This window comes from Notamacropus eugenii, chromosome 3, assembly GCF_028372415.1.
Source record: "Notamacropus eugenii isolate mMacEug1 chromosome 3, mMacEug1.pri_v2, whole genome shotgun sequence".
Taxonomy (NCBI): domain Eukaryota; kingdom Metazoa; phylum Chordata; class Mammalia; order Diprotodontia; family Macropodidae; genus Notamacropus; species Notamacropus eugenii.
This window is the reverse complement of record NC_092874.1, coordinates 174,688,750-174,704,256: the sequence shown is the minus strand read 5'-3', so window position 1 is coordinate 174,704,256 and position 15,507 is coordinate 174,688,750. Positions and strand designations below refer to the sequence as shown.

At 38.1% G+C, this 15,507-nt stretch overlaps 1 long non-coding RNA gene across 1 annotated transcript in view; it reads left to right on the top strand.

The window, feature by feature from the left end:
* Positions 1–15,092, top strand: part of LOC140533538 (uncharacterized) — a 515,565-nt gene extending 500,473 nt beyond the window's left edge. The window contains exon 5 of the long non-coding RNA XR_011976960.1: positions 4,095–15,092. This is a non-coding gene — a long non-coding RNA (uncharacterized lncRNA). The remainder of the gene's footprint in view (positions 1–4,094) is intronic.
* The last annotated feature ends 415 nt before the right edge of the window (positions 15,093–15,507 follow it).

Sequence of the window (15,507 nt, the reverse complement as noted above, 5' to 3'; positions counted from 1 at the left end):
CCTAGGTCATGGCATGTTCAATGACAAATCCAAGAGAGGAGCATTTTTAGTGCAGACGGTTTAAAGAGTTTATGAAAGGTTGGTAGGACATAGATAGTGACAACTAATGTACATGAAGGGAGAGAGAGGGGGAGAGAGAGAGAGAAAGAGAGAGAGAGAGAGAGAGAGAGAGAGAGAGAGAGAGAGAGAGAGAGAGAGAGAGAGAATGCTAGTCACATCTAGCCCATGTTGATGATGGAGAAAGATGTAGCCAGAGGCTTGACTGACAATATCAGTAAGAGGCAATATCCTTTAGGTGGCCACTACACCAAGATGGAAAGGTAAGTGGCTATGCAGAGTGACACTTTGAGTCTCTGCACTCTAATATCACTTCTATAAGTTTGAAGGGCTGCCTCCATCTCCTGCTATGTTGCTGGATGGGAGATTAATTGGGGAAAATTTAGGTCCTGATTTAATTCTTCATTTTCTAACTTAAATTTTTTAATGAGATATCTTTTGCTTTGTCTTTAAGAATCATCTGGCTTAATATGCTGAAGAGTCATTGGATAGGGACTTGGGGTATGAATTTGCTTAGATATGGACTTAAAACAACTTATCAAACCTAAAGAACAGTAAGTTTCACATAGTTCCATAACTGTATAACTATCAGCTTATCAGAGTTATAACATCATTAGCAAACTCCCCCTGCCTGGCAATATGCTGTACTGATAAGTAATAAATAGGCTAAAGATGATTGGAGTCCATGAACACAATACGGATTATAATATATGCTTAATGAAGATTCTGCCTTATAGATAATTGAGAAAGTACAATGCTAGTGTTTGCTCTAATTATGTTAAAATAATTCTTCCTTTAGGTAGCCAAATGCTATTAATTTTAAAATAACTCTGATCATCTATACATGATTGATCAGACTGCCTTGTAATGGCCAGTGTGTGTTTTGGAATCTAATAATTTAATTCCTCATGTTTTCCACCCAAGATTATCAAAAGCAGAAATCATTTGAGGGCCCATATGTGACCACTTACTGGAAATTTTGTAGGAGAGATATATGTTTCAAGTAAGAAATACATTCAGTGACCTCTGAGATCTCTCCAATCTTAGTACTCTATGCTTCCATTAAGCATTGGTCAAATTCAGAAGGGTTAATTACTACTATTTTACTAGATTGGATTAGTCACTTAACAATTTAAAGTAAATTCAGGATAATTGATCATTGAAATTATACAATCACTAAAGTAAGATATATTTAGCTACGTAAGGGTAACTATGTAATTGAAATATATCTTTGTTAGAAAAGTATGTTGTAGGGAGATCTTAGCTTGATAATCTTATTTGTTATTCACTTTAGTCAATTCCTTTCACCAAATTCCTCATATAAAATGAGGGAATTCAATTACATGTTTTCTAAAGTTTTTCTAGTTCTAACATTCTAGGTAATCCTAACTTTTTACATTGTTGATTTTTGTTTCATGAAATTCTGGCCATTTACCTCACTTATCACTAGATGATTCTGTTGAAAGCTGCTTTGACTCAGTGACCTATTGTTTCCCAGTCCTGCCTGTCAGTGTTGAGGGACACATCACTGTCTGCAGCTTTTGTATGATCTGTTATCCTTCACATGACAAGTCATCTCCTATGTATAAAACATCACAAATAGACAATTGGGGAGGAGCTGACATGCAATGGCCCCATACTCTTTTGTTGACATGGACTCATCTGAATTATCATTATATCATTATATAAGTTATTAATAAAAGCTGGCTCCATGTTGAATCCCTTACTAACCTTTGTTGCTACCTTGACATACTTTTAATAAACTCCTTCTAATTCTCTTTCCTTGAGTTTTTCCTCATTAATCAGGGCAAAAGCCCAAATGAAGAATTTTCTTTTTAACAAGTCATCCAAATGTACAAGACCAGATGCATTACCTAACGAAAACAACTTCTTTGGGAAGGGATTATAGAAAAAAATTGACAACGTTCACTTGAATTCTCCCTGAATGTGTAAAACTTTAAAAATGTGTGCATAATTCAGAGTATTGTAAAATTTTTAAAAAGGGGATTACTTCTAGATTTTCTTGGGATAGGAAGTAGACTAAGGTTCTAAAACACTGGAAAAAGACAAGAAAAGGGAGACTGTGGAAATCTTGATAGAGAATGTATTGTGTGAGATTTTACTATTCTGATTTCTTGACTTGTTACTCAGATAAGAATCATCTGTACTTTAACATGTTTATCAAAATGTTACAGATTGCGCTATTTTGAGGAGAAAACTTCCTGAGTCAAGTGTACACTAGAAAAGTTTTGTGCTTTACCAAAACAGTATACCATGAACAACTACATATTTTTAGATATTTTAAACTTGCAGACAAACACACAATACTGCATTTACTGTCTCTGTAAATGAAAGACAGGCTGTATGCAAATGATTCCCCCAAACCTGAACGACAAGAGGGAAATTCAGCAAATAAAACAGACACTAGTTCTAATGTGTTTCTGTAGGACTGGTTCTTTAGAAATTGTTGACTGAATCTTTTTTCACTCTTTGACACTCATTAGACAGACTTGTTTACTTACCTCCCCCTTTCGCCCTGCAAAAAAAAGTCTATATGTGTATTATATATGTCATATAATTTTCTTTGCTTTTTGGTCAGATAATCTGCTGTTAAAGTAGGGAGTGGGATGATGATAAATGTATTCTTTATTCTGCTACTGACTGGGTGAATCAGAATATTCCAAATGCTTCATTCAGAAGCTAAAAGTGTTCTTTTGAGGACAAGGAGGGCCTTTCTTAATCTTTTCTGATCATGATTCAGAGTATGAAGTGGTATGTCTTTTTTGCCAAGTTAAAGACATTAAAATGTCAACTAAAGGAGGCTAGCAGGAGGGAATAAGGGATGGGGTACACAGAATATACAGAAGGTATATTTGTTCTTCAGAATGTGGATGGAAGGAGGACAGCATATATTTCCTGGGGACATAGTGAGTGGACTTGGGATTTCATTGATATAAGGAATTGGGGGATGAGGAAACACCCTTTACCAATGAAGATGACCACCTTCTTTACAACTTTAAGTTATAGAGAATTGCCTATAGCCCTAAGAGGCTAGGTGATTTCGTCAGGGTCACGTAACCAATATATCATAGAAGTAAGATGTGAATCTAGCCCTTCCTTACTTCAAGGTTGGTTCTGCATCATGCTACCTCTCTTCTCCTATGTTGTTGTTCAGTTGTGTCTGACTTTTCATGACCAATGTAGACCAAACTGTCCATGCGGTTTTCTTGGAAAAGATACTGGAGTGGTTTGCCATTTCCTTCTCCTGTGATCATACAGCTGGCAAATGCCCAAGGCCAGATTTGAACTCAGGTCTTCTTGACCCCAGGCCACCAAGGCCAGGACACTGGGCCACTAAACTCTCTCATCATTTCCTAAAGGAAAGAGGAAAAATATAAATAAAAGGTAATGAGTAATCATTACTAAAATGTCAGCAGTCCATTGAGGGAAACATTAGTTGAATCATGCAGTTTTGTTTCCTTTCATTTACTATCACCATTTTCTCTGGTTTGGAAATGATCCTTTGAAATGGTGAAATTAGGTCATGGCCTGTTTTCTCATGTCAGGATTTATTCACGCTCCTTAGGACTCCAAACGCAAACATTTGGGCACACCTTTCCCCATATGGGACCATGGGATCAAGTTCTGTCCCTGTGTTTCCCCTGCAGCTCAGAAAGGACCCTATGGAATCAATGAGAAGCTTTTGCAGGGAGCTAAAACAATGCCAAGGAATTAACCATGGCTTGCAAAGTGAGCAGTACAGGAGCACAGCTGTCAGAGAGTGGAGATTTTAATCAAAGCTTGATCACTGATTGCTATCTGGGCACTGTTCTGAAAGAAGGGTTACAACAGTTTGAATAAAATTTAATTAGCTAATATGATACTCAATGATTTTTCTTGTGTTTGTTTTTGTTTTTTTAACTGATCGGTTTCATTTCCAGCACAGCATGCAAGTCCCAACAAATATATGTTCATCTCCCCCACAAAAAAGCAATGCTGGAAAACAGTTGAATGATTGTGACCTTTCACTTTTGCAGGTTACTGTTTGTTTACAGAAAGGAAAACTGTGGGCATTACCTTTTAATAAGCTAGTAGCAACATTGCCTGGCCTCTTTAAGGTAAATCTTGTTGCCTATTGAAAATTGTCTTAATTTACACAGTTTCTGTTACTATAAATGTTGGTCTTTGGCTTGGCTTTCTTTAATCTTTAACCCTTCATTCTTTACCTCATATATCTTTGAATAATTGAAACCTGTCTCTACAGAGATATTTTTTTTGTCAGTCTCTGATGTCAGAATGAATATATGAATGAATGAAAAACCTTTATTAAGTGCTTACTATTTGCAAAGTACTATGCTAAGCATGATATAATCCTATCTTTCTCTGATGATAAACCACTTGACAGCCAAGGACTTGGCTTCCTTTAAATCTTAGCTAAAATCTGACCTTTTTCAGGAAGCTTTTTCTTATCCACTTTAATGTTAATGTTTTCCCTTTGTTGATTATCTCAAATTTATCCTGTATGTAGCTTATCTGTAGATAATATTATACATGTTGTCTTCCTTATTAGTCTGTGAACTCCTTGAAGTTAGGGGCTGTCTTTTGTCTTTCTTTGTAGCCCCACCTCTTGGCACAATGCCTGGCAAAGTGTCCTTAATAAATGTTTATTTGTTGATTGATTGGTATCCAGGGCTTTCTTTTCTTTTCAGCATTAGAATATAAGCTTCTTGTGGCGGGGACTTTCTTTTTATTTATATTTGTATCCCTAGTGCTTAACACAGTACAGCACATATAGTAAGTACTTGGTAAATGCTTACTCCCCAAATGATAAATGGTCAAAGGATACGAGTAGGCAGTTTTCTGATGAAAAATCAAAACAATTTATAGTCATAAAATGCTCTAAATCATTATTGATTAGAGAAATACAAATTAAAACAACCTTAAGATACCATTTTACAGATATCAGATTGACCAAAATGATTGAAGCGGAGAGTGACAAAAGTTTGAAGGGATATGGTAAAATTGAGACACCACTTCACTGCTACTGAAACTTTGAGCTGATCCAACTCTTTTAGAGAGCAGTCTGAAGTTATGTCCAAAGAATTATCAAACTACATATACTCTTTGACTCAGCAATACCACTACTGTTTCCCAAGATGATTTGGGAAAAAGGAAAAGAACCTATATTTTCTAAAATATTTATAGCAGCTCTCTTTGTGGTGACAAAGAAGTAGAAATTGCATGGATGCCCGTCCATTGGGGAATAGCTGGACAAATTGTAGTATATGATCATGACAGAATACTATTGTGCTATAAGAAACAATGATCTTGATTGTCTTAGAAAAACATGGATAGACTTGAATGAAATAATGAAGACTGAAATGAGAAGAACCAGGACAATGCTGTGTGTAGTAACTGCAATATTGTTTTAAGAATGACTTTGAGTGACTTAGTTATTTTGACTACTAGAAATGCCTAAAGACATATGAAGGAAGACTATCTGAATCCAGAGAAAGAATTGATAAATAGAAGAATGTAGAGAATAGTTGTGTGTGTGTGTGTGTGTGTGTGTGTGTGTGTGTATACACATATTTATATCTAATGGCAGTCTTTCCTAGGGCAGGGAGGAGGGAAGAAAAAAAGAGAAAGTTACATGACTACTTTATTATATATTTAAAAGGAATAGCAACTTGACATAATAGATTTGCTGGTTCATGTACAATCTTTTTTTCCCCCTATTCTACTATGTTATGGAAATGCTTGTTTTATTTTTTAAGTTCAGAATAAAGTAAATTAAATTTGAAAATAATAAATGCTTACTGACTTGTCTCCACTGTGGTTGTTGAGGAAGTGGGATGGCTTCAGTGTCGACAGAGGTAATTGTCATTTATATCTTTATAGGAGTGGTTCCTAGGATGATGGCTGTAGGGTGCGCCTGGAACCAAGACCAATGGTCTGGCAGACACTGCATTCCTTGGATTGTTGGACTTACCTGTCCATCTGTGGAGAGTGGTTTTGGTGGTGGTGAATAAGGTTTTGTGGATAAGAGTGGCCCTTCATCCACAGGGGTTGTTCCCCTCATTGATGGCTGTAGGGGCCAACTTGGAAGTAGGGCTGGTGATCTTGAGTGCATTGTTTTCCCCAGGACTCTGGTTTCAAAGTCCTGGACTATTTCCATTGATATCTAGGGGCAGATGATTGTGAAGGTGGTGATGATGGTTTTACTCATCTATAACATGCAACCTCCTATATCTCCTTCAGGGTGTCTTGCTGCTTTAGGTAAGCTGGCTTGCCAGTCTTATGTTCAAACAACTATTATATTGAATCTTGTAGTCTCTTAGTGTATGACTTTAACAAATTTTTGAACTTATCCCAGCCTGCAAAATTGGAAGAAGATGCAGACTACATTAAAAGAGAGAAAACATATTATCAATAAGAGTAAATCACTTGGGTCCTAAACTGTCCCACCATCTTCCTCACACACAACTCCTCACTCTTACCTCACATGTCCAATCAGTTGCCAAATACTGCTTCTACCTCTGCACCATATGTTGTTGTAGGCACTCTTGAGTCTGTACCCTTATCTTCACTTCAGTAGCCACCACTTTAGTTAAAGTCCTCATCACCTTTTCCCTGGGAGTACCGTGAATGGAGTGCTGAGCCTGGAGTCAGAAAGCCTCATCTGTCCAAGTTCAAATCTGGCCTCAGACACTTACTTTCTGTGTGACCCTGGGCAAGTCACTTAACCTTGTTTGCCTCAGTTTTCTCATCTATAAAAAGAGCTGAAGAAGGAAATGGCAAACAATTTCTTTATCTTTGCCAAGAAAACCCTAAATGGGGGTCACAAAGAGTTAAATATGACTGAAAACTACTGAACAACAATAACAAATTGCAACTGCTTCCTAATCCATATTCCTACCTCACATCTTCCCCCACTTGAATCTGTCCTCCACATACCTGCTGAGGCAATTTCCCAAAGTGCAGAACTGATTATGTTACAAACCCACTCTATAAACCTCAATAGTTCCCTCTTACTTTTAGGATCTAATATAAATGTCTACGTTTGCCTCTTAAAGCCTTTCACAACCTGGCTGCATCTTTGCTTTATATTCCTCTACATCCCACCTCTTCGCTTATTCTGTGGTCTAGCCAGCATTCTCCAAGTTCCTCTACATAGCACTGGATTTCAAATCTCCATCCTTAGCATTTATAAATCCCGAGGTCTGGAACGCATTCCTTCCTTTTCTCTGCCTTTTATCCTCATTCCTTCAAAAGTCAATGCAAATGCCACTTTCTCCATGAAGCCTTCCCTGGTCCTCTTTCCTCTCCCCTCTCTCTGCTTCTGATGGCATCTCCATACCGATTAACCTCTGTATTTTAATACCTATTTTACGTGTACTTATGTAGCATCCCTCCCAGTATGCTCAGTATTTAAAAAAACAATGGCATGTTAGGGCCCCAGCTGAGGATGCTGCCTTAAGTTCTGGATTGTTTTGTGGGTCTGCCCCATGGCTAACAAACTTACTTTAGTATGCTTCCTTTTAACAATCAGCCAGTAGACGCAATTAGTTCATAGTGAGGTATTGACTCAAATGGCAGAATAGAAACAGCTAACTGTGATTCATTTCCCTAATATACCTGGGATTCAGGAAAGAGTGGGCCCAAGCTTACCATGTCATAGTTGTGACACATAGAGGGAACACATGAAGATAATTGCTCCTCTGTGACTGCTGGGGCTTCACATGCTTTCTTTCCTCTGGAGTGCTACCTTGTTGCTGGGGGTGGTGGGGAGGAGGGAGTTTGCAGGGTTGCTCATCCAAGATCCCAGGGCCTGATCCTCTCTGCATCTGGACTCTGGGTTGGCCAGGGCTAGCTTTCTCTTGAGTCCATAGCTAGCTTCCTTCTTGCTATCAGAGTTCTTAGTCTGTGAAGCCACTTCTAGACTCATGTGATTGCCCCTCTGTATTTCTTTCTGTCTGGAGAATGTCTCTGATTTCTAAATTGTGCCTCAAATTCCCTAAAACTGACTCTTTAACTGTTGGATGAAGTATGTCCCGCTGGGTGAGTAGTTCTATTACTAGATGATATGGGGGGAGGAGAGAGAGAGAAACCCTCTTGTTTCCTTCCATTGGGGTCTCACAGCATGACTGTTCTGAGCCTGGATTGACTGCAACTTCCTTTTTTGTTTTTATAACTTGAGCGCTTAGCACTTAATAAATGCTTTTGAATTCATTCATTTGTTCAATCATTCATTCAGTTAATCACCTGTAACATTGGCCTATCTTCCTTACTGAATAGGTCTAGCCTTTCCTTATAGATGTCATGTCTTAACCAAGCAGCTGGTACTAGCCCTTAGTTCCATTTTTTCATTACCTGCTCTAGTTCTCCATGAATGAACAAATGAATGAAAATTTACTTAAGTATGTACTCTGTTCCAGGTACTGTGAGCTAAGTGCTGGGGATGTAGATACAAAATAAATAAATAAGTAAAAGTCTCTTCCCTGTAACAGATGAAGGCAGAACAGGGAGGAGAATTTTAGATTGGGAAGTCATTAGAATGGTGAATGGAGCCACAGGGAAACTGCATAACTCATTCCTTCCAGAAAAGGTAGCATTAATTTGATTATTATCCTTAAACCTAGAGATGGATAGGAAGCAGGGGATTTTGTGGAGAACTCTCACCAAATGGAGCATGGGATTCCTCAGAGGGAGCTGGAAAGATGATGGGGAGGCAGGACGCATAGCATGGAGATAAATGGAGAGCAGGGTCTTGGTAGTTTTGGTCACCTTATTCATTTCTTGACAGTTATGTGACTCAGTGGATAAAGTGTTGGGTCTAGAATCAGGAAGACCTGAGTTCAAATCCAACTTTAGACAGTTATTAGCTGTGTGACCCTGGGCAAGTCACTTAACCTCATTTTCCTCAACTGTAAAATGGGGATAATGATAGCACCTACCTCCTAAGGTTGCGGTCAGGATCAAATGAGTTAGTATTTTTTAAATGCTTAACACAGTGCCTGGCAGATAGTAGACAATAAATGCTTGTTGCCTGACTTCAGTCATTTAGCAGACATTTATTGAGCATCCAATATTGTCAGATACTGGGATTACCAAAGCAAAAAGAAAAGAAGTCTCTGCTTTCTTGAAGTTTACAAACATTTACTTGTAGTGGGAGAGAGAGAGAGGGTAGCAAAAGAAGAGAAAATCCCTACATGTCTTCAAGCCTATTATAGACTTTTGAAGCTAGAATAAATGTCTGAGATTAATGAATCCATTCTTCCCATAAGGAAATGGAGGTCCAAAGAGAAAAGGTGAGCTCAAACCATTATTTTCTTGCAAAACTGTGGCTAGAACCCAGGATTCTTGATTGTCAGTTTGGAGTTTTTTTTCTGGCTACATTGTGTTGTTTCTCATATATCTCACAAATTGTTAAGAGTAATTGGTTAGAATGAATGATTTTAAAATATTTTGTGAAAATAAAATGCAGTAATTATGTTTTCTTGGCTTATGAAATAGTTGTTCTAGTCAACATAATTGTTGTTCATCTTTCATTTTTGAAGAGAATCAATGACCTCATGGGATGAAACCTTGACTTACTCATAATTGGATTTAAGTGAGGCAGAGATGCACAAAGTTGTCAGTCTCACTCTCTCTTGTAGAAATCCAGACTCTCTCATTGAAATCCAGACACTCTCATTGAAATCCAGATGAAGGTCAAGACGACTGGCAATGGTCAGGGATGCATCTTCAATGGCATCTTCAATGTCTGGCCAAGCTCTGAATGCTCCATACTACCTGCCTCAGTTGCCTTCATGACTATTGGAACAAATATTTCTTATTTGCCTATTCTGCTGAGGTAATTTTTCACATACTTGGGGTAGACATCCCCCTAACCCACCTACAATAGGTTCATAGTCTTTTAGCTACCCTCAACATTTTTTAGCCCATCTGCTTAGGTGATTTTACTAGGGTGTCGCTGCTATGCATGCTACAGCTTCTTCGAACCATAGGTGACAGTTGGGTACCAAGTGGATAGAAAGATAGATGAGTGGGCCTGAAACGGACATGGCAAGCCCTCACACCAGGGATGTTAGTCCTCCGTGAACACCCCAAATACCTCAATCAATGTAATTAATTGCAAATAGAAGTGAATAATCATATTTTAAAGTGTTTTATATGCAACTAAAAAAGAATAATTAGTCAAATGGAAGACTATCATTTGGATATTTTGCTGAATTATGTCATAGGCTAGATAAGGAAGATACTTTCAAATGTGTTATAATTTAGGTTGTAGTCATTAGAAACATTATTCTTTAGTTTAATGATGATGAATAGTAGATATGTGGTCTTCTGACTAGAGCTGAAGAGCCAGAACTTGTGAGTTTAATTAGTTTGAAGAGTGCTTTGAAGATGAAAAGTGCTGTAATGATGATAAGTCAGATAGACATTTTTCCTTCCTCTCTCAGATCTGTCACTAACTTGTTTGGTGGCCATGGGGAAAAATATAAAACTTTTAACTTGAATGTCATTGGTTTGCTTATCTCTTTAATGACAATAATTCTTTCCTTGAGTAAACTTTTATTAGGTATCTTCACAAGGTAGAGGCAAAGATAGGATGGGATATGATGCCTTTTTTGTAAGTCAGGAATTTGTAGTCTAGTATGATAAAACCTGTTGGACATAACAGAGATTGTGTGGTCAATGAACTGTTGCAGAAATATTTTGACATACACACCTAAAAGCTGCAGAAATTGGACTTACTTGTACAATTGTTTAAATAGTTCAAGGAAAAATGAACTTTTCCTTCATTTTTTTTTGTCCGGGAACAGGAAGTTTTTATTTCTGTGTGATGTCTTTCTGGAGTCACAAAGCAGATTGCGTTGAGACTATTTTGACATAAGCAGTAGCCATTGATTGAGCAAGTAAAAGCAGCAAGAAACAGAGTATAGATTTCATTAACATCAAATGGAATGGTAAAATGCGAAGTGGAGAAAAGTAGAAGCTGTTTTAGTTTTAGGTAAAAAACTGATAATTATCTTAGTTCCTTCACAAAATGGGTATATTTATTTTCATACGTTCACAATTATGATAATTAATTGTGTATTTGCTCCCATCTTACTTTTTTCCTTTTCTTTATTTCCTAACTTTCTTTATAAAGAAGAGGTTGATGAGAGAGGAGTTTGCTCAGCACCAGTGCTGTGTTTGGTAAAATCTCTTTCTGCTCCTCTGCCTCCTTTTCTTTCTCTCATTCAGAGACAAATCACAGGTTCTTTTTTCTTCCTTTACTTTTAGACCCTTCTTTGAGATCCATCCTCCTTAGTGAGATTATGTTTTGCTTAGGACTAATTCTTTCCTTAATCTAACTGTCCTCTTATTGCTTCCTTGACTGTCTCCCCCTTTTCTTTGCTTTCCTGTTGAATGATATGTATCCCGTGCTCAACTCTGTGTGTATGTATGAGTATGTGTGGGTTCTTCTTTCCTCTGACTAGTTCAGATGAAAATAATTTTCAAATGCCACACACTCCCCCCACCCCTTCCTCTTTGTTGGTGTCTATGGTCAATACTTGTGCACCCCTCATTAGGCGAGATAATTAACCCCATCCTGCTTCTCCTTTTCCCTCACTAGTTCATTCTTCTTTCTCTTACTTTCTGTTCTTTTAATATCATCAAAATGTTGCAAAACCATTCCCAAACTCTTTTGTCTTATTAGACTCCCTGTATGACTTCTGATGATGATAGGATCTTGAGGAGACACGTGTCATCTCTCCATATTAAAATATAAACAGCTTATACTTGTTTAGTCCCTTATGATTACTTACTCATGTTTACCTTTTTATGTTTCTCTTGACTCCTTTATTTGCATTTCACAGTTTCTATGAGATCTTACTTCACACACTTGACACTCACTAGCTGTGTGACCTTGGACAAGTCACTTAACCCCAATTGCCTCATTCCGGGACATCTCCAGTCATCCTGATGAATATCTGGTCACTGGATTCAAATAACTCTGAAGGAGAAGTGAGGTTGGTGACCTGCACAGCCCTCCCTCACTCAAAACAAAGTCAAGTGCAAGTCATGTCATTACTTCTCTGATGGCATGGTCTTCTTTGGCAACAAAAGATGAACACACACACACATATTTTTGAATTATCACTGTGTCAGGGGGCAGTTAGGGGGTGCCATAGTGCACAAAGCACTACGCCTGGAGTCAGGAAGACCTGTGTTCAGATTCTGCCTCAGACTCTTACTAACTGTGTAAACCTAGGCAAGTCACTTAACTGGTTTGCCTCAGTTTTCTCATCTACAAAATTGGAATAATAATGGGACCTATCTCCCAGGGTTTTGTGAGGATCAGATTAGATGATTTTAAAGTGCTTAGCACAGGTCCTGATACATATTAAGCATTTTATAAATGCTAGCTAATACTATTATGACTTCTTGTTTTGTTTCGTCAGTACATGAAGCTAATGAGGTCAAAATAGTCATTTGAAAATATGGGTAAGAGGACACTCTTTAACTGGAGTACTTTAACTGGAGTGAGCTTTCTCACAGATGTATGTCATTGGTTACAAAGGGAAGCATGTGTGAGGTTTAGTTTAAACCCTTAACACCTCTTGGTCTTGGGAAGGTGGAAGAAAGAGGGAAGGCAATAAAACATTTACTAAATATCTATTATATAGCAAGCATTATGCTAAGAACTTTATCATATCTTGGTGAAGTGATTCAAAGAATATATAACAACCACAGGTCATTTTTATGGGGCTCTTTAAGTTTCTCCAAATGCTTTTCATGTAGTATCTCATTTGATCCTCACAACCACCCCATGAGGTAGATTCTTTTATTGTCTCTATTTTTTTAATGAAGAAATTGAATTTAAGTGACTTGCTCAGGGTCACTTTGAAGGGGGATTTGAACGAATCCCTTCCTGATTCCAGGCCCCAGGCTTTCTCCACCAAAACAAGTCACCTCTCACATCCAATTCCGAATGTGCCAAAGCAGCATCTTCATAATGGAGGCAAGTCCAGAATGACCTTCTTGGGGAATAGCAGTAGTCTTTCGACAGGGGCTGCCAGCCACTTTAGAGCCAGGAAGGTCGGGGATTCCTTCTGAAAGGGTATGCAGGCTCCTCAGGAATTTTTGGCCTACCCCAAAAGTCTCCTAAACAGGTTTGTACTGGTTTAAAGCATATTTAACATAGCAATTGAGAGGTGTGTTGGGCTCGCATGCAGCACCAACCGAAAGCAATTTTGTCTTCATACTTCGTGTTCTTGGGCACATCTGACCAGAAGAATCTGACTGCACAAGTTGTAATCTTTCCAAGAGCAGTAGGTTGATATCAAAGACTTTTCAGTGGAGCAGGGAATTGTGGCACTACTTCAAGGAACAGGTTTGCAATTAACTGTTGAATACAGATGGAAGGAATGCCCTGCTTGGTTGCTGCAAGATTCCCTTGTGCTCCAGCAATGAGTGAATCTAAAGCACAGAGCATGCAGAGATGATAACCTGCCAGGCTGCAGAAAGGGCTGGGGAGGGAGAAGAATTATTGAATTGGTGATAACATGTAGGCAGTGTAATGGGTTCTGAAATATTTTGTACAATATAATAAACCGGGCCCTCTGATTTCTAATTCTGTTGACAAACACACACACACACACACACACACACACACACACACACACACACACACACACACACACACACACACCTGAAAACTTCAGTTATTTTTTCTTTAAAAAGAAATGTTCTACGTACAAGGTGACTGTCATGGATGGTTAGTAAGATGTCAGTAAATACTATACAATACAGTGCTCTGTTACTGATTTCCTCTAGCACTAAAGGGGGAAGGCAGACAATGAGTCAATGTAGCACAGCATTTAACCTGAGAATAAAGATGTCTAATAGCTGGAATGTTGCCTCAACTTCTTTTCTTTTTGTATCTTTTCTTTGTTTTTCTCTTTTCTTTTTCTCCTCCTCTCTGCTGCCTCATTATGCCCTCCACTCTTCTGTCTTCTGCTCTCCTCCTCCTCCTCCTCCTTCTCTCTCTGTTTCTGTCTCTGTCTCTCTCGGTCTCTTGATTTCTGTTTTCACTGTCAGAGAATTCCCTCTATGAATACTCACTCTACCTACCCAGATCAAAACCCCTTTGTAATAGAGTGGGTGAGTTCTCTTATTGGAAGCAAGATATTTCAGCTCAACCAAGAGAGTCCAAGATCTTCTTCCAAGGAGAAATTTCCTGAAGTCTTCAGTGTAGTAAGCTGGAGATAACAACATTATTGAGGTACCTCTCCTCTATATATCAATTTCTTCTCAGTTTTTCTCTTAAGGGAACTTTCCCTGAAAAATATCTGAAACTATGTGTTAAAGTCAAAACATGAAAAGTCTCTTTTCTCTGTCATCCCCCAATTGATGGACATTTTCCTTAGATTCCAATTTTCTTTCCCCTCCCCTCCCTTGTCTTTCCTTCTTTATGCTCTCTCTCCTCCCCTCCTCTGCTCTCCTTTCTTCCTCTCCCCTCCCCTCCACTCTTCTCCTTCTCACCCTCCCTTCAGGATCAGGAAATTCATTTTGCTTGTGACTATTCTCTCCCTGTCATTATCTCCCCTCTACCCTACCTCCCCACACCCATTTGTTTATCTGTTAATTTTGATGTATTTCTACAACAAACTTTTCCCCCACCCCCTGAAAAGGAATGTTTTTGTGTGTTCAACCTTCCTCTGTTTGGTCTAGATAATATTGAGGTTAATCTGATGTTCATTTCCCCACTTATTCCTTCCTCAATATTTGTATAATCTTCTTGTCACATACCCCATTTATGGGAAATTTCAAGTTCTACTCCATTCCCCTTCTTCCTTATTTTTACATTAGTATTCATCTTACTCTCCCATTTCTTTCCCCTCTTAAAACCCTCAGAAGAGAACCAATCCATCCTAGCTCCTATATTTTCTTTTTATTTAACTCTCTCAATACTCTTTGAAGACTTTAACAATCCGAATGTACACTTGTTTCTTTCCCCCTATTTTAATGTCTACATTGAACAGGCCCTTTTGTTATTATTGTTTAGTCACTTAGACACATCTGACTCTTTGTGACACTATTTTTTATTGTATTTTTAAAAATTACATTTCAAGACAATTTTTGTTAAATATATAATTTGTTTATTTTCAGTTCTCAACATTCACTTCCACAAGAATTTGAATTCAAAATTTTCTTCCTATCTCTCCTCACCTCTACCCCAGGACAACATGCACCCCATCCATCCCTTGCTCCCTTCTTCCATTCCCCTTCCCCTCCCTTTTCCTGTAGGGCAAAATAGGTTTCTATACTCCTTTGCCTGTATATCTTAATTTTCAGTTGAATGGTAAAACAATTTTTAAAGAACTGTTTTGTTCAGTGAGCTTTTGAACCTCCTTTTCCATTTGGCAAATTCTGCTTTTTAAAGCATTCTTCTCC